Genomic DNA, 19,416 nt, shown 5'->3' with positions numbered 1-19,416 from the left:
TCTGTATTTACCCGAAGGCACATGAGAAACAGCAGATGCAGGGGGAGCTTCCTCTGAACCCCCTCATCTGCCTGAACACAGAGCCTCCACAGGAACTCAGGGGTCGCAGGTCCCCTCTCAGGAGCTTCACCACCAGGAAGGCTGACTCTAGTCACAGGAGAGGAGCCGAGAAGTGGACCCCACCCCCAGACAGACCCTGTCACCAACTGCCACCCTCCCATCCGTCCTCTAAGGGTCACTCATCTTCCCTGGAAACCATGTTCTCTCCCCGGAGAGGCCTGCACCCCCTCTCCTCCCCCAACTGAGGCCGTAGACAAGCTCTCAAATCTCACTGCCCCTTTGGGCAGTCACCTTTTGTCCTGTAAAGCCCTCATGCACATAATATTAAAATTTGATAAATGTATATACCTTTTCTCCTGTTAATCTGCCTGGTGTCAGTTTGTTTCGTAGACTGAGCCATGGAACCTCAGAGGGCAGAGGGAAAGTCTTTCCCCCCCTGCAGTGTACATCTCAAAAGGTCCTACTTTCTAGCCGATGACAAAGAGGGTGTTTTTAGGAGGGAAGAGGGCTTTGGATACAGAAAGATCTGGATTAGAATTCCAGCTCTGAATTATCTGCTCTGATCTTTGACAAATTATTGATCTGTTGAAGCTTTGGTATGTTTGTCAGTAAAATAATGATTATTCCTATATCATAAGGTGCCAATGAAAATGAAAATAAATGACATAATGTATGGAAAACATTTGATACAGTGCTCAACAAGTTGGTCACATTTCATAGGATCCAAAACACAAACGACTTAGAAATTCAGCCATAATGTAATGTCATAAGATGGTCTATTTAACCACACACATGATTGAAGCTCATTGTTTTGGGTCCCCAACTGCAAACTCCCACAAACTCAAGCAATGTCACTAACTTAAAACACAGAATTTATCATCGTCCTTGGATCACAGACCTGCTAGCCCAGACGCCCTTCTTAATAATTCAATCTATTTTAAACAAGAATCAAGGTTATATCCTATATCTGTCTTATCTTAACAGCTTTATTGTCCTCAGTTTAATTATGTTGTATTTCAAAACCATTTTAGCAAGAAGCAGGGGTTAAAATGCCCATATATATATGTGTACATAGACATACAAATATCCATTACAGTAAACCCATACATGTCAATTCTATTCTAAATTCTGTTTAGAATAGCAGTCACAGTGGAAGTTAGCAGTTTTTCGTGAGTAAAATGCATCTTCCTCATCATGCCAGCTTTCTAAATCAGGATCCCTGGAAGAATGAAGAGCATACCAGCAGTGGAGTGACGTGGTATAGATTTGGGTCCAGCTGTGCCCCCAACTTGCCCAGCAGTTCTTGAAAATCATTTAACCTTCCTGAATCGACCTTTCCTCATCCCAAACAAGAGAAGAATAAAATTGCCCCTTCAAATCACAATGGTGTGTTAGGGTAAAATTAAATTAAATTATAAACTTTGAAAAACCGTATGGTAAGAACTATACAGACATAAGGTAGTTTTAGGTATATTTGTGTCCCTTAGGTAGACGGTACCCAGGTAAAAGAAATTTTCAATATTACAAGCAATAAGCAAAGAGCAGAACTCCAATTCCTTGGCTCTCTGGCTTTTATCACCCATATTATAAACAGCATGAGTGTAATAACTAGCTTTCCTAATGAAATACCATATCTGGCAATTACCTTAATAACATTCCTCTGGATGATCATAAACTTCCACCTTCAGAAACGCCTGGAATAAATGTCCTCGGGTGCCACAGACTGATATAGGCTCTGATAAATGTGAGGCATTCAATTTCAAAATCTCCCTCATAAAATAATTCACAGGCTATTTAACAATGTCTGCATTTTTACTTCTCTCGTGCTGATAGAAAAGCAATGGCAGTAGCATTTATCATCTGTCCACTTGGCGCCATGTATGGCGCTGTGCATTTCACACAGGACACCCTGTAGGTCTGGCAGTGAGGAAACTGAGGCTGGGCTGCCTCTGTCATCGGCCCAGCCCCTGCCCACGAAGAGTGACAGCCAGGATTCCACTCTGCCTCCCAAGACTAGGAACAAGCAGATTCTTATTTTTTTTTAATTAATTTTTATCGGAATATAGGTGCTTTACAATGTTGTGTTAGTTTCTGCTGTACAGAAAAGTGAATCAGCTATATGTATACATATATCCCCTCTTTTTCGGATTTCCTTCTCATTTAGGTCACCACAGAGTACTGAGTAGAGTTCCCTGAGCTATATAGTAGGTTCTCTATTTTATACATAGTAGTATATATGTCATAAAATAGCAAGTATTTACACAGGGTCATAGCATTTGTGTAATGGACCAAATGTCTGTGTGCCCCCCACCCTGCCCAGAATTCATATATGGAAATCTAAACCCCAATGTGAGGTTATCAGGAGGTGGGTGTTTGGGAGGTGATGAGGTCATGAGGGTGGAGCCCCCGTGATGGGATTAGTGTCCTTATAAAGGGGACCCCAAAGAGCTCTTCAGCATGTGAGGACACAGAGAACATAGGACAAGGTGACCATCTGCAACTCAGAGGAGGGCTCTCAGCAGAGCTGACCATGTGGTCCTGGCGTCTCGGACTTCCCTCCTCCAGAGCTGTGAGAGAGAAATTCCTATTGTCTATAAGCCAGTCAGTCTGTGGCCCTGTTTTGTAGTAGCCTTAATAGACTAAAACAATTTGTATTATTCAGTATGCTTGTCAGGGTTACCTTCATCGTTTTTTTCCCTGGGATTCTTATATATATGGGGCCACATATATTTTTTCCCAAATAGTCCTAAAATAAACATTTATTCTATTGTCCAAATAAATAAAAATAATCCAGAAAATTCAATTTCAAAAAAGTAAAATTTTTCCCCTAGACTACCTAGTATAGGAAATATCATCAAGATTCTTTGTCGAGCCATCATCCAGATTTAAAGAAAATGTGATCATTGATAGAGGTGAGAATTACGAGCTGCAGAAGTTGTGAAGTCGATTCCCACTTGGTCACATTCAAAGGTGGAAAAGCACTTGGGTTTTCTCCCTAATTTGGTAACTGGCTGACCAGAGCCTGTGGACCTGCAGCTGATTTGAAGGACCTGCTTCCTGGTTGGGGGGACTGCATTGTGGGGTTCTGATCTTGTTTGCCAGAGAGGTCAGCCTGCGGAAAAAGTTGTCCTAGGTTAAAAGACAAGTTCCCTTCCTAACAACTGGGCTTCAGCTAAAGTTACTGCCACAAGCAATTTACTGCCTTTTGAACTTAAATTAAAATGTTGATGCCTATTTCTTTTTATGAACAAGTCTGCTCATAAAGCATAATTACTGTAATGAAGATGCATTGCTTCTCTTTGGGGATTTATGGCGACTTATTTTGTTCAATTTGCTGAGGAATGTGAGACTGAAAGGAGGGGTAACCCCAAAGAGAAACTACCAAGGACAATTCTTAGGTAGAACAGATGAGACCAAGTGGGAGGGTGAGCGGTTATCTGGGCAGTCAGATGCCCTGGTCCCTGGCTAGAAGCACAGAGCTCTCGGTCCGCTGATGTGGATTTCCATCAAAGGGAAAATTTTACTTTCCCTTCTATTGATGGTGTCTCCTAATAAAGTAATAATTTGCATTTCTATGGTGCCTTTCATTTCTGAGGGCTTTACAGAAGCTAAATTATTTAGCTTTATCCTAGCTCTGAGAGGTGAGTTTCTTTATATGCTAACCTGAGGCATTGATAAGCTACATGACCTCCCCAAGGGCACTACTCAGAACTGATCCTGAAGAACAGCTAAATCCTGCTCCTGGGGACACGGCTGCTGCCTCCTTTTTTATGGTTCAGCTCATCGGAGTACTTTTCTCACATCTCACAGATGTTTCTTTTTAAACTCCCATCATCGTCACCCCATTATTATGTGTCGTAAAGAATCATAGCCAAGGAAACCCCTGTGGAACATAGCATACTCTCTAAGGGATGTCTGCCTAGTTTCTTTCCATGATTAGTGAAGGGCTCACCCACCCTGTACGGTCACCCTTCCCTGGAGGTTCTCTCACAAGAGTGGAGACCGGAAGGATCCAGAGTCTCATTCCAGAGGGGCACCCTACGCAGCCCACACTCAGAGGCCACTCTCCTTTGGATAATCGTGTGTCATATATGAGAGTCGCTCAGGAGTTGTGTATTCATATGTTATAACCTCTATTTGGATAACAGAATAATAATGCCAAACAGGTTTCTCTTTCAGCCATCCAGATCTAGGATGCCCCAGTTGAGCTTGAGGCAGGATTTGTGAGGTAAAGAGGAGAAAGAGTTTAGGATTCCAAAGGTTACAAAGGCTGAGGAAGAAGACGTATCATTGGGTGGGCCTGAGATTACAGAACGAGGGGATGAAGCCCACGTTTACAAGCCACCCCTCCCCCTGTCCCCCAAATATGTGTGCTCCAGCTAAACTGAAGGATGACAAATGGACTTCCATTTGGTAATCTAAACTTCTCCCCAAGAGACAGTATAGAATCTCTTTCAAAAATGGTATTTCTTAGGTGTTATTTTTGAAGGACAAATGTAGACTCTTAGTGCGTGGATACCAAAGCCCAATTTCTTACAACTTTTGTTGTGAATGTGACTTTTTTGGTTGGGGTTTGGAAGGAGATGTTACTTAATTGTCTGAGATGTAACTGTCAACTCAAATGAATCCAAGGACAGTCACCCCATGGGCTCTCTCCTTGAGAGGTGTGGAGCCTGTGAGGTAAAGGGCAGCCACGGGATCCAGGGATCAGTGGATCTGGTCCCCAGGGCAGTGGCCTGCTACCTTAACATCCACTGTGGTTGGAATTTAGTTCCCTCAGTGTGTAATTGGGGGTCAAGGGTAAGAACAGTCTCTTTGCCTCATATCTCTGAACCTAGCAAACCAAAAATAAAGAGAGGGAGGCACACCCCAAAGCAGCCCAGTGCCTCTGCCTGCCTCCACTGCCCCCTCCCCTTGCTGGATGGGCCTGAACACGCAAGGGGTCTGGATCACACACAGCTCTGAATGGCGCTAACAGGAAACCGCTTTGTTTACAACACTGAACTGCTTCTGCTCACAGGGCTTTGCTGGCCAGACAGGGATGCTTTGGAGGTGACGTAATGAGATGTATTTGAATAAACTCTTTCCACTGGTGTGAACATTTTTAATGAAAAGAAAGAACTTCTTTTCAAAGATGAGCTCTCATTTCTCTGAACACGATTTCAGAGCTCTTCGACATTTACCCCGTCCCTGCCAGGGGTGGGATTGGTGCAGTGATGTGTCCTGAAAAGTGATCACCATTGGAGAACTCTGTGAACTTGCCTCTGCGGTTCTGGTACTTTCCTTCCTTGTGGCACTTCTGAATTTGCTTTATCGTTTATGAATCTTGGTGGCCAGTACTCTACATGGAAGTACACAGTGTACTTGGGTGCTTGGGTGGTGGTCTGTGCAGTGAATCCAGTGTGAGGTTTGCATCAGGCACCTTCGTGAGTCTCGGATCAGCACAGCCTCACACAGACGGGTTTCTAGACAGACAGTGTCTCTTACATCTATTCTCTTTATGAAGAGCATCCTTTCAACTGTTTTCCCTGTTTCTTTGTCATAGTCGGTGTTCTCCACAGCAGGGCTGCAGTTGAGTTGGGCTGAGAAGGCTTCGTGTACCAGCAGGGCTGTCATCCTGTGGGGTGAGTGGCAGGCATGAGGGCGCCGGGCAGCCTGGGCTCTGTTCTGACCACCCAGTCGGCAGTCACTGGAGCTCACGGTTGATGGAGCATGTCCGGCCCTCAGATCCCCAACCTCAAACGCATGCGTACACATGCACAGACACACACACACACACAGGAGTGTCTGTGGTCCTTCCACACCAGGCACCAGGAGCCCAGGGTGCTCGACTCAGCCGACTCTTCCCAGCACATCCCAGCAGTTGATGTGTCATGACAGCAGCTCCGCTGAAGACATTGCAGAGATTAAGTATTAATTTCTGAGGCCATATCTCTGTGCATCAGGCAAAGGTTATCACCAGTCAGTGGTTCTCCAAGTGTGGAAATGCTGTTTTGTAGCCCCGAGACCCACTGATTCAGAAACTCTGCAGTTGGGGCCAGCACTCGGTGTTCTAAGAAGGCCTCCAGGGACTCTGATGCCTGCTCATGTTGAGGATGAAGGGATTAAAATGACTTAGAACTGAAAACATCTGAACGATCAGCAGCCACAGAAAGAAATGTCATCTAAATTTAAGCAGATACTCCAGAAAATACACTTCTATTCATCCCCTCCAGGGGAGTTTCCTGTTAGGAAGAAAGCTGATTTTGCAGCTGGAAGTGAGAATTCAGCGGCCCTCCAGAACCCTCCACACTTTCCCACTGAAGTCCTAAGCTCTCCCTTTGTTTCAGCTGGTATATGGACCTTTATCTCATTACGGAGCACACACGGGTGTACACAGACACATGCCAGTCAGGCTTGCACGTTTCCTGTGAATCTGCCTGTTGTCCGTTAATCCGAAGGCCCCCAGTCATTGACCCAAGGTGGTAGAGGAAACTTTCTTCCCAGTAAGAATTAGTGGTCTTGGACTCACTTGCTCATCTGAAACATGTTACCAATTACCAATGCCTGTTTTTACACGTCAGCTGGTGAAATCTCGTGTGGAAGAGATTGACACAAGAATCTGCTTTTCTGGCCTGAGACAGCACTGTGCCGGAATCTCCCATGAAGTATTTCACCTCATCCTCACATTAAGCTTGAGAGGTAGCAATCGTTCACACCATCTTGACGAGGCAATAGGTTAAGAGAAGGCAAAGACCCAGGGTTAGGTAACTTATTTTAGGGGAGGAGAAATATCTTCTAAGTTCTCGACTGGGACCCCAGCAACAAAAGACAAAATGCAGACATGTTTGTCTAACATAAGTTTTATGTGACTCATAAGGAAATGATGACCTGAAGAAATGGTTAAACCTGAGAATTTTTATTCTGGGTGTGATAAGAGTGGAGGGTCATGGAAAGATGTGATAGGCAAAGAGTCTGAGTTCAGGGTGGTGCACTGGTGGGACAGCTAGACCTATTCACGAGGTTCCTCTCTGTGTCCCTCGTCTAGTAGGATTTGCATTTCTTTCAAAGCAAAACTGGAGAAGATTCACGGTTGGAAGTTTAGTCAACATTAGTTGCCCAAATAGGATAAGAATGAGCCTGAGAATGAAGTGACAAGTTTGAAGGACAACTGGAACTCAGTGCCAGGAGAGACTGATAAAGGGATAGCAGCCCTCTCACCTCCACGAACGCCCCCCTGTTGGTCTCAGAGAGCAGCACGCTGGGTCAGGCATTGTGTGTGCGTGTGTGTATGTCCTTCAAGTTAGCCGTGATTCCCCAAAAAGCTGGTAGAATGCAGTGCTTTAAATCCACTCAGAAATATTCGCTGAACCAGTATAGAAATACAGTCCTTTCTCGTTCTTTTCCCTCTCTGAAATCTGTGAAAACAAAAAGAATATTTTATCCATGACAAACCGTTCACTTATAGAGCCAACACAATTCCTAAAGATATAGAGCCAACTTAAAATGTGTTAAATTTTTAAAAAATCAGTTTATTTCTGTGACTGTTTGAAATTAGTTTATATGCAATTTAACAGGGAAAACAATGTTCAAATAGCAATGCAAGGTATTAACTTTCTGATAAAAAGATGCTATTTTCATTTGGTCAATATTAAAACTAGATTTGAAGGAACCATGCAAATTTATACTTCGTAACAAATACATTTATATATGTACATTTAAATTTCCCATTCACAACTACATAAGCTCTTTCCGAATAAGGTACTTTATTGCTTGACATAAGGCACTTATGCAAAGATTTAGGAATACCAGGCTTGGTGAAGTTATAGCTACATTTACAAAGGGCTTTGACTAATTTAATTGAGTATAACAGACTTGAGTTCTACAAAAACAAATATTTGGGATTTTGCCTGTTACTGCTGTGGTTTTTATAATGTCAAGCAACTGGTCTGATTAAAATTCTCACCACTTTGGCATCGTTTATAGGCAAACTACAGGGAAAAAATGTTTATTCCAACTGTCAGCCAGTATAGGCTAATGCTTCATCATATCCCTAATAAAACCTAGATCCAGATGTTTTAGAGGAAAGCATACGATTTCTACTGGTTGTACCACATGAGAAAAGGAGAAATAGCAGTTTAGTAACAATCAATCTGGAACATTCACTACCACCAAAGTACTTAGGACAGTAAATTATCCAATTCTGTGACCAATACAACAGTGCTTGATCATGTTTAATGCATACTGTGCTATCTGCTGTCAGTTCTCCCATGAATTAATTAATTTAGCCAAAAATCTTAGGGAAAGCTTGCATCTGAATATAATCCTATGTTTTCGCATAATGGAAATAATCCAGGACAGAAAAAATAAAACACACACAAGCAAAACATTTTTTCTTGCACATCAGAAGTTAAGCTATGAGTGTTTGGGGGACAGTAGCGGGGGAGTCTCAGACTTTGGATTGTCTGGGAAGTGTTCCCCACTTCTTCCAGTTTCTTTCCCAACTTCCATGCAGCAGCCTACAGCTTGATCAGGCTTACAGTTCTCTTTGAACATTGTAAAGATGCACGTTCTCCTTATTATAAATGCCTAATCCTTAGTTGAAACTATCTGTCACAATAGTGTCCTGTAGTGAAAACTTGTACAAGATAATTATGTGGTGAGTGAGCAATACAATGTTGCCTTTATCTGTTTGAAATGGGATGCCTTCTCATCTAATCAGCTGCCTTTTGTCCTTATATTATCAGGCAGGTGAATGAGAGCCACTGAATAGCCTTTGTAAAGCATTTGTTGGTACACATTCCACTCTCTCTAGATTAATGAGCAATATTTAGTGTTTACCATCTCCCCACTTTACAAGCATCATTTTCCATTGTTGCTCTACAGAGTGGTAGAAATATGGAGCCCAGTCTTTCCCTCTGAATGCTTGTAAGATTGCTCGCAAAATGTTCTCTGATAACAGGCTGGAGAGAACGTGTCTTCTGCATGTTGCATTTTACCAGGAGACGCTCACTGCCTGCCAAGTGTGGCCCACGTGGAGGCCAGTAGTGGACTTCGCTTTGATTCCCTTTTCTTTTTTCTTCCTCCTTCCCTCCTTCCCTCCCTTCCTTCCTTTAACATATATGGAGCAATTACTATGAACAAAGTAAATACTGTTGTTAATGCCATTTTTAAGATGAGGAAAATGAGGTTTTTAGAAGTTAAATAACTTACCTATTGTTCCACATGTAAAAGGTAATGAAGCTGGATTTTAATCCAGGACTGCGTGACCCTACAGAGCACACCGTTACCCGTTCCCTTTACGGCTTCCAGAAACCTCTTTAGGACGTGGTCTGGCATCATTCAGGGGGACAGCAAACACAGTCTCATTGGAGATATCAGGGCAGCACCCAGATGAGGGAATCTCTCCTCAAGTAGTCGTGCTCTCACCCCTGAACACCTTTGGCTACCTCTCTACCCCTCTCACTTGCACGAGAGCCAGAGCTTTCCACGTGTATAGCTGCCTCTCCATGAGTTGGGGAAGGTTGATGGTAAAAGCTCAGTTCAGCATGCTGTGCAAGCAGTAGTGTACCAGGGATGCCACGATCTTTCTTCCTGTTCCTTGTGCAAGTTGTCAACCTATTTGATTGGGAAAGTCCACCCCCATTCCCACACTCCATCATCCACGGCTCCCAGCTCTTCCTCCCTCTTCTAAAATTCAGGGGGTCAGACTGCCTGCCTTCTAGGGAAAGGGAAACCTTTCCTCTTGTTGATGGGAGATTTAAGCTCTGACTTTTTCTATTGAAGTATAATTTATTTACAGTATGTGTTTGTTTCAGGTGTATAGTGTGGTGATTCAGTTTTTTTGCAGATTATATTCCATTATAGGTTATTACAAGATATTGGGTATAATTCCCTGTGTTATACAGTAAATCCTTGTTGCTTATCTATTTTATGTGTAGTAATTTGTATCTGTTAATCCCATACTCCTAATTTGTCCCTCCTTCACCCCTCCCCTTTGGTAACCGTAGGTTTGTTTTCTATATCTGTGAGTCTGTTTCTGTTTTGCATATACAGTCATTTGTATTATTTTTAGATTCCACATATAAGTGATACCATATGATATTTATCTTTTTCCGTCTGACTTACTTGGCTTAGTATGATAATCTATAGGTCCATCCACATGGCTGCAAATGACATTATTTCATTTCTTTTTATGGCTGAGTAATATTCCATTGTATATATGTACCACATCTTCTTTATCCATTCATCTGTTGATGGACACTTAGGTTGCTTCCATGTCTTGGCTATTGTAAATAGTGCTGCTATGAACATTGGAGTGCATGTGTCTTTTCAAATTAGTGTATTGTTTTTTCCCGATATAAACCCAGGAGTAGGATTGCTAGATCATATGGTAACTCTATTTTTATTTTTTTAAGGAACCTCCATACTGTTTTCCGTAGTGGCTGCACCAACTTACAGTACCACAAACAGTGTGTGAGGGTTTCCTTTTCTCCACATCCTGTCCAACATTTGGGTTTTCTTTGTAGACTTTTTGTCGATGGCCATTCTGACAAGTGTGAGGTGATACCTCGTTGTGGTTTTGATTTGCATTTCTCTAATAATTAGTGATGTTGAATATCTTCTCATGTGCCTGTTAGCCATCTGTATGTCTTCTTTGGAAGAAAGTTTATTCAAGCCTTCTGCCCATTTTTTGGTTGGATTGTTTGTTTTTGGTAATGAGTTGTATGAAGCTCTAACTTTTATGGGCCATTAACTTTGCACTGTGGAGGATTAGGAAGGAAGGGAATAGGGTACTTCTTGAGTGAGGTATAGAGTAAGCAGAGACGGGACCAGGAGAGGCCAGGCTGAGCAAGTGAGGGAATGACCAGGTGGAGTCTTAGAGAGTCTGGTGCTGGTGTTGAGGAAGATGGCAATGGCGGCACAAGCCACTACCTGGAAATACTAAGGAAATGCAGGCAGAAGGGCAGAGGTGGCGACCTTTGCTCAAACGCCCAGCAGCTTCTAGAATCCCGGACACACACCCCAGCCTACCTTACCAGTTACCACTCCCACCCTTAAGAGTAGAATTGTGCCCCATGCCTCCTGGTGGCACATTAGGGTGCCCCTAGGTCTCATATAAACCCCAAGTGGATGCTCTCCCCATACACCTAAAGCAGGAGGCCAGGGCACCTGGCAGGGTGGGTGTCATGGTGTTCCTGAAGCCAGCAAGCGTGAGCCCTCAGCGCTGGACCATTGAGAAGTTTGAACCCCCAGAGCAGCAGTGTTTGTTAAGTATCGGCGTAGAGACCGTTAACACATCCAGCCTGCCTTCAAAAGTGTTGCACAGACTTTGCTCTTGAGCCATAAGGCTGGAATGAAGCAGTGCAAGGTTTTGTGACATAGAAGTGGGAGTTCCTCAGCTGGAATCCCTACAAGCTGTGCCTCCAACCTTCCTCATGGGCTGATGCTCCAGAGGGTGGAGCGCCTGTTTCTCAGCGATTGTGGTTCACCAGGTCAGCCATGCGTGTTCCTGTGTGTGTGTCCGCATGTGTGTGTGTGCATGCATGTGTGTATATCATGATGGGGGTGCCTTTTGAAAAGCCCCCCAAGTGATTTGCAGCTCCCACTCCCCTTGAGAACCTTTCTTGGAAGCAAACTGCATGCAATCCGAGGATCTTCGATCAGAGGGATTAGAAAAGGTCTGTTCAGTATTTTGTGACAACTAAACACCAGGCACTGAGCTAAATATCGCAGACACCTGCAGAGGATATCTGACACCTGCTGTCAATTTCAAATGGGAAGGGCCTTCCTTACGCTCAAAATATACACTTAATGTAAATGTGGCCCAATTTCCCCAGTCTAAACAGTAATCGGCACGTGGAGGTCTCATTGAATATGGGGTAAACCCTGCCCCTCATCTCCCACTCACCCCAGACTGCTTTCGCATAAAGGTTTGCCGGTGAGGGCGGAGGCGTGAGTGTAGAGGGCCAGCCTAGCTCCACACCTTTGTCATTTTTTTGTTCTAAGTGAATATTTACAAAATACTACTATTGCCAGTATTTTGCTGAAAGCTTTTATCTATTATTTCAGCCATCCCTTTATACATTCATTCCTTCATGCATTCATTCAACAAGTACAGAGTGCCTGCCGTGTTCTGGGCATGGTTTGAGGTGCTGGGAGAAGTTCAGAGATGTTAGGAAACGCAATTCGGGCCCAGCAACTTGTCCTGGAAGAGCCGAGATTAGACCTCCTGTCAGTCCGACGCCAAGGTCTTACCCTTGGTCCCCACTCTCCTGGAGCAATGGTTCCCACCACATCCCAGCACTACGGTTACCAGACAGACGTCATTTGATTTATTTGCCATTTTAAAGAACACATTATTATAGACCATTTTAAAGATACATATATTAGGGAAAGTAATGTAGTAATTTTCCATTCACTCTTAACCCATTTATGACAATTTTCTTATTTCCTCAATCTCTACCATTTTTTAACTATAAAACGTTAAAGCAAGTCTCAACCCATCATTTCGTCCATAAACGCTTTACTATTTATTTTTTGTATTTAACCGCAATTCCATTATCACTCCCAATAAATTTGGCCATAATTCCTTACTAATATCTAATGCCCATTCTGGGCTCAGTTTTCACTGATTGTCCAAATGAATGTCCCTTTATTGTTGGTTTGTTTATACCATGATCCAAAGACAGACCACACTGTGCATTTGGTTGGTGGGTTTCCTTTATCTCTTTTAGTCTGTAACACTCCCATGACCCTCCCACCTTATTTTCCTGGCATCTGTTTGCTGGGTCATTTGAAGAAACTGGCTCATTTGTCCTGTGGAATTTCCCACACTCCGGGTTTGGCTGATTGCATCCCTGTGGTTCCTGTCTTAAACTAACTTGGTCCAAATGTGAGTCTAGTGTCTGATCACAGACATGGGCTTCTCCATAGTAAGAGCTCTGTTAGGTAGTCCTCTCTATAGACAACTTTGTACATGAGGCAGTCGGTCTGTAGTCTAGCAACGGATGTGCGGCAAATACCCGACAAAGGCAATCTTTCTTACTGTACTTTCACGTGGACCCTAGGTAGATAAACATCCTTTCTCCCAGAAAATATATAAATGAAATCAAAGTGTTTTTATTTCAAATTCCAGCTGCCACTTTAGGGCTGTTGGGTAGGACAGGTAATAGGATGGCTGAGCAATGTGGGGGGTCTCCCTAGAATCCGGTGTGCACCCTCTTTGTATGGCCTTTTCCCTTGAAGAGTTATTCTGCTCTTACTACTATGTGGTAAATCTCTATTTTCAGAACTGAATTCATTCCAGATCACGTCCAGGTTCTAACCACCTTCCTGACTCTTCCATTGAACTTTACTAAAGTGACTACAGCCAAACTCAAGATTAATCTCCAGAACCCAAGTCTCACCCTAAAATTCCCCGTTTATCAATGGCACCATCTTCAAAAGCCTCAAAACCCCTAAATGATGTTCCCTTTCCACATCCAGTTACTCACCATTGCTCTAACAGTCCTTCCTCTGTACACACTGAAAATATGTGCACAATGAACAAAGCAAAGACAGATACCACGGACAGGTGTGGGCACGCCGTCCTGTCTCTGCCTGCATCTTGAGGACACCTGGAGCTCATGGAGATGAGGAGGAACTCTAAAGTCTGAGGCTGCTGATCACAGGCATCTCAGAGCCTGAGCCTCCAGATGAGTGTCACTCTTAAAATAGTCAGTACCCACTTCATTCAATAGACTAAACTCCAAATAACTTTTAATTATTTGCAAAAACTAAACTCAATTTCCAATACAAAGACTTTCTATTCTTCAGAAGAAACAGAAGATGTACTCAGAGTCCTAAAAGCAGTTTCAAAAAATAGCTCCAAAATATTTTGACTCATTTTTTAGAGTAAGTGTACTGCTCCCCAATAGGACAATTGTCAATAGCTTATATTCTTCCTTAGTGGTTTATGATTTACGATTTGGTGCATTTGTAGCTCCTGTCAAAGGTCAGTGTTTTCTCCAAACCAAAATATAATGTGAATGATATTATAAAGCATTAGACTGACCTAGAGATAGAAAATGTTACTCAGGAAACCGCTAGTATCCAAGACTAACTGACTTCTATGCATATTTTTGAATTCTATTGTTATACCTCTGAATGGTTTAATCTCAACTATGCTTTTTTAAGTGCGTGATTGGATATATTTGGGTAATTGAATACAGCTGTATAACCACCACCACAGTCAAGATCTAGAACAGTCCCATTGTTCCAAATGTTTCCTGTTTCCTTTTGCGGCTGATTCCCTCCCCCAACCCCTGCCCCAGACCAACAATGACCTGCTTCCTGTCACTGTCACTTTGCTGTTCATGGAGTTTCGTATGAACGAAACAATACAGTCTGTAGTGTTTTCCGTTTGATTTTTCATCCATGTTGTGGTGTGTATTACTATATTGCTCCTTTCTGTGGCCGAACAGTATTCTGTGGTAGGATGGATATTACAGTGTGCTTATCCATTCATCAGCCCAAGGGTATTTGGGTTGCTTCCAGTATGTGGCTATTAGGAGTAACGCTTTATGTAGACATGTGTTCCATTTCTCGTGGGGAGAGACCTAGGAGTGAGATTGCTGGGTCATAAGTAAGTAAGTGCATATTTATCTTTACAATATTCTGCCTCACTTCTTTCCAAATAGCCACACCATTTTGCATTTCCACCATCAATGAGTGGGTGTTAACATTTATTCCACATCTTCACCAGCACTTGGATTTGCCATTCTTTTCATGTTTAGCCGTTTCAGTGGGCACAGCAGCATCTCCTTAGGGGTTTCATTTGCATTTCTCTGATAACCAGTGATGCCAAGCATCTTCCATGTGTTTGTTAGCCATTCATAGATCTTCTGTTGTGAAATGTCTACAGTCTTTTGACCATTTTGATCTGGGTCTTTTTTTCTTATTGCTAAGAAATTACTAATTATATATTCTTTTTCATTTTTAATTTATTATATTTATATATTTATATTTGTTATTAATTGATTATATTTGTATGTATACTTAATTTTTATTTGCAATTTTATATTCTTATTTTAAAGAAGAACCTTTCAAATGATCTATTTCAAGCTCTCCAAAGAATGGAGGGGCAAGTTGACTTGTTATTTGTATGATTTAGGAGCTCATTTGCAAAGAAAACCTCCTCTGAATTATGAGAGTGAGTATGTGTATAGGGTGGGTGCATGTGTGTATGTGTAAGGGTGTGTGTGGGTGTGTCAGCGTGGAGAATGGTGAAGAGGCAGGATAACCACAGGTTCGTAGACTGTCTCAGGAAATATCCTATAACTTATTCATCTGTTTTCTCTGCTTCATTTAAAAGAACATCAAGCAAAAACTGTGTTGTTTTTGTAACCCAGACTTCCGGGAACAGAAAGTCAGCCCCAAGGTCTGAAAGGAGGAAAGGCAAGTCCTCGTTTCTTAGATCAGCAGGGCCTGGTTGCAGACACAGTCCTTGCTCGGGTGTCAGGTCCAGCAGCGGGCGGCTCCCGCCTTCTCACTGGAAACTGACATGTACAGTCTGTTAATGCCTGAGTGAGTACAGAGAGCCTGGGAGAGGGAGCCACTGTCAGTATCCTGGCAGCAATAGAGAGCTGGAGGGAAAATGCAGTATTAGAAACAGATAAATGCAGTAGGAGTGAGCCAAAAACATATGGCTGAGCAAAAGCAGAGGCTCCGTTTACAGACAGCTGAATTCACTATAACATGACACTTAAACTGACCTGAGCAGGCTATTTTTCTTTAATCCCCGTCACCTATGGCATGTACCAAAGAATTAATTCATAAGAAGTTTGGAGAGAAACCTAACATATCCCGGGAGCAGGTGTGTTATCTCTCATCTTTCTCAATACCTGTGCCAAACCTTATTTTGGTCCAAGCCTATTTAAATAATGAACACTGCCCAAATGGTGGTCATTACCTACCCGCAGGTAGGTACTATGTCTACTCAAAGTATTCAACCACTGAAATGTGATTGAATGCAGCAGCAGATCCTTCACTTTCGAAGGGATATCTTGACATGCCCCCACGCCGCTGGGCCTCTAGAAATTTTACTGAAGTACAAGGCTGCTGGATTTTTGTTGGATTTATTTCCCATCCTCTGACATGCAAATGTCTTACCAAAAAGTCTAGACCATTTGCCACTTCTCTCTAACTAGGTCCAGTTGCTCCTGGCCAAAAAAAAGCGAAGAATTAGATTATGTAACTTCCAAATCAGTGTGAATTAAACAGGAAAATGAAGAATATTTCATCAATCCATAAAAAGGCAGAAAAGCAGAAAAAAAGAAAAATCACCATGAATAGATCATTGTAAATGATAGGTAGGCAACCTCAAATAGATGTTAGATATGAAGAGAACCGTATAGTTATAATAGATGTATCACATTCATTCTCAGGTTACATTAAAAAAATCTGCCTATGTACGTGTTTTGTTGGGGACCTCCTAAAAGCATGCGGTGAGACAGGGTTAGCCACGAAGAGATTCATCAGGGGCCACGACTATGAAGGGGAAGGAGGAAGGAGCTGGGTGGAGGGGTGGCGCTGGCAGAGCTGCTCTGGGGGCAGGTCTGACAGCAGGTGAGGGAAGCAGGAGGGAGGTTGGGGGAATGCATCTTAGACCGCAGCTCTGGGGGAGTCTGGTTGTGGGCATTCCTCCGTCCCAACCAACCCCCAGCACCCAGCATGGACCTGCCCTGGTGCACCTGCCCCGCAGGGAGCAGGGAGTAGCAGATGGGTCTCAGAGCCACCGCTCAGAGACCAGAGTGGAGCATGCTCCTAGAGGCAGCCCGCAGCCCTGTTCACATGCTCCTAGAGGCAGCCCGCAGCCCTGCCGTCCACCAGGCACACACCGCAGGCGTGACACAAAAGGTTATGTAGTAAGAGGGTTGAAAGAATATGCTGAGAAAGCAAACACTTTAAGAGCTTTACTGAAATGTAATTCACATACCATTCAGCTTACCGGTTGAAAGTGCGCAATGTTTTTAAACTTATATTCACAGAGTTGAGCAACCATCACCACAATCTAAATTTAGAATATTTTTATTTCTCCCAAAAGAAAGCCTGTTCCTATGAGCAGTCACTCCCCATTCCACCTCCTGCAGCCCTAGGTTACTACTTACCTTCTTGCTGTCTCTATAAATTTGCCTGTCCTGGACATTTCACATACATGGGATTACATAACAACACATGGTCTTTTGTGTCTGGCTCTTTACACATAGCATGTGTTCAGAGTTCATTTGTGTTGTAGTGTGTATCAGTACTTCATTCCTTTTTTTTTTTTTTCATTTATTTATCTTTGGGTGCGTTGGGTCTTCATTGCTGCACGTGGGCTTTCTCTAGTTGCGGCGAGTGGAGGCTACTCTTCCTTGTCGTGCACGGGCTTCTCATTGCGGTGGCTTCTCTTGGTGCAGAGCACGGGCTCTAGGCTCACAGGCTACAGTAGTTGTGGCTCACGGGCTCTGTTGCTCAGCAGCATATGGGATCTTCCCGGACCAGGGATCGTGTTCCCTGCGTTGGCAGGCAGATTCTTAACCACTGCGCCACCAGGGAAGCCCTCATTCCTTTTTATTGACAAATTACATTCCACTATGTGGATATACCATATTTTATTTACCCATTCATAGATTGATGGGCATTTGTATTGTTTCCACTTTGGGGACCATTACAAGTAATTCTGCTAAAGCATTTGTCTACAAGTTTTTCTGTGGACGTATGTTCTTATTTCTCTTGTGTAAACACCTAGGAGCATGACTGCTGACTCATAGCATAACTCTTAACATTTTGGGGAAATGAAAACTTTTCCAAAGCACCTCCACCATTTTATATTCCACCGAAAACGTATGAGTGCTTTAATTTTCTGTACCCTTAAACCTTCTCCATGCACACTTGACTTAATAATATGTAACCTTAATCAGTTTACCTACATTTTTAGAAAACAATGCAAGAGTCTTAAAATAGACTGACTTCAGAAAATTACCTCCTCCTTTCTTACATGTTATGATTGGGTCATATTTTGCTTCCACCTTGATTTCAGAACTCCCAGAAACAGAACTTACTGTTTTTACAAGAGTCAAAGTATATTTATTTCAATTCTAGTCACGTATTTGCAGTATCTTTGATCACCATTTTTTTTTTCCTTTCATTCCTATTCTTTCTCCTGGAATCAATTGCTTTCCCTTTGGTAGTTCTTTCAGCAAAGGTCTATGAGTTGTAGAACATCTTCTGTCTGTCTTTCCTTCTTTCCTGCCTTGTCTTTCTTTTCTTTTCTCTTTTTTGGTCTAAAAATGTCTTTACTCATTTGAAACAATATATAGGGAAACACAGAATTGTGAGATCAGAGCTGAGTTACCCTCAGACTCTCTGCAGGATCCTTTGGGCACGAGGAGCCCAGTCACTTACCCAGGCAGCCGCCAGTCACACGGGTCCCTCCCAATCCTTGTCACCTGTGGCTCCCCTGTCTCTCCCGGCTTTTCCCATCTGTTAACAGCTGGTGCTCACTGGATTCTCAAACCTGCTCTCAGGGGCTTCCCTGGTGGTGCAGCGGTTGAGAATCTGCCTGCCAATGCAGGGCACACAGGTTCAAGCCCTGGTCTGGGAGGATCCCACATGCCGCAGAGCAACTAGGCCCGTGAGCCACAATTACTGAGCCTGCGCGTCTGGAGCCTGTGCTCCGCAACAAGAGAGGCCACGATAGTGAGAGGCCCGCGCACCGCGATGAAGAGTGGCCCCCGCTTGCCACAACTAGAGAAAGCCCTCACACAGAAACGAAGACCCAACACAACCATAAATAAATAAATAAATAAAGCAAACTGTCAACAAGTAAAAATAAATAAACACTAAAAAAACAAACAAACAAAAAAACCTGCTCTCAGTCTTCCCATCTCACTGTCCAGGTGGCCCAGGGCTATTTCTCTCCGGGGTCCTTCTGTGTGGTCACATCTCAGGTCAGGTCTTGCCAGGGGATGGGCTCGGATATTCATTCCCACAGGGCAGTCCAGCACTTCTGGGGTTTTATGAACTTTCCTAACAGAATTCTGTATATTCTCTGGCATGTATCTCCCAGCAAAACTTTAGGTCTTTTCCCCGGGAGAGTACTAGTTATCAGGCTCACCAACAAGACTGCATAATTTTTGAGAAAAAAGACACATTTACCATAATCTTTTCTAAGCTTAAAATTAGCACCCTAGTCAGTGCTTTATTTAAACAATGATATCAAGGTTCTGAGGACGAGGAGTTGGAGAATGGCAATGCCTAAAATATTCTCTAAAAACACTTTCTCATAGAAAATGATGCTTCTGTTTGGCACCCGTAACCATAACTCAATCTGTTAGGCAAACATAATTTAAA

At 43.1% G+C, this 19,416-nt stretch overlaps 1 long non-coding RNA gene across 1 annotated transcript in view; it reads left to right on the top strand.

Annotated features, from left to right (window-relative positions):
- The window catches only part of LOC307182586, a 326,414-nt gene that overhangs the window by 294,448 nt on the left and 12,550 nt on the right, over positions 1-19,416 (top strand). The gene's annotated exons all lie outside the window — the stretch shown is intronic.

This window comes from Stenella coeruleoalba (assembly GCF_951394435.1).
Source record: "Stenella coeruleoalba genome assembly, chromosome: 2".
Taxonomy (NCBI): Eukaryota; Metazoa; Chordata; class Mammalia; order Artiodactyla; family Delphinidae; genus Stenella; species Stenella coeruleoalba.
Note: the sequence above shows the minus strand (reverse complement) of the source record. Positions and strands in the feature narration are given on the sequence as shown.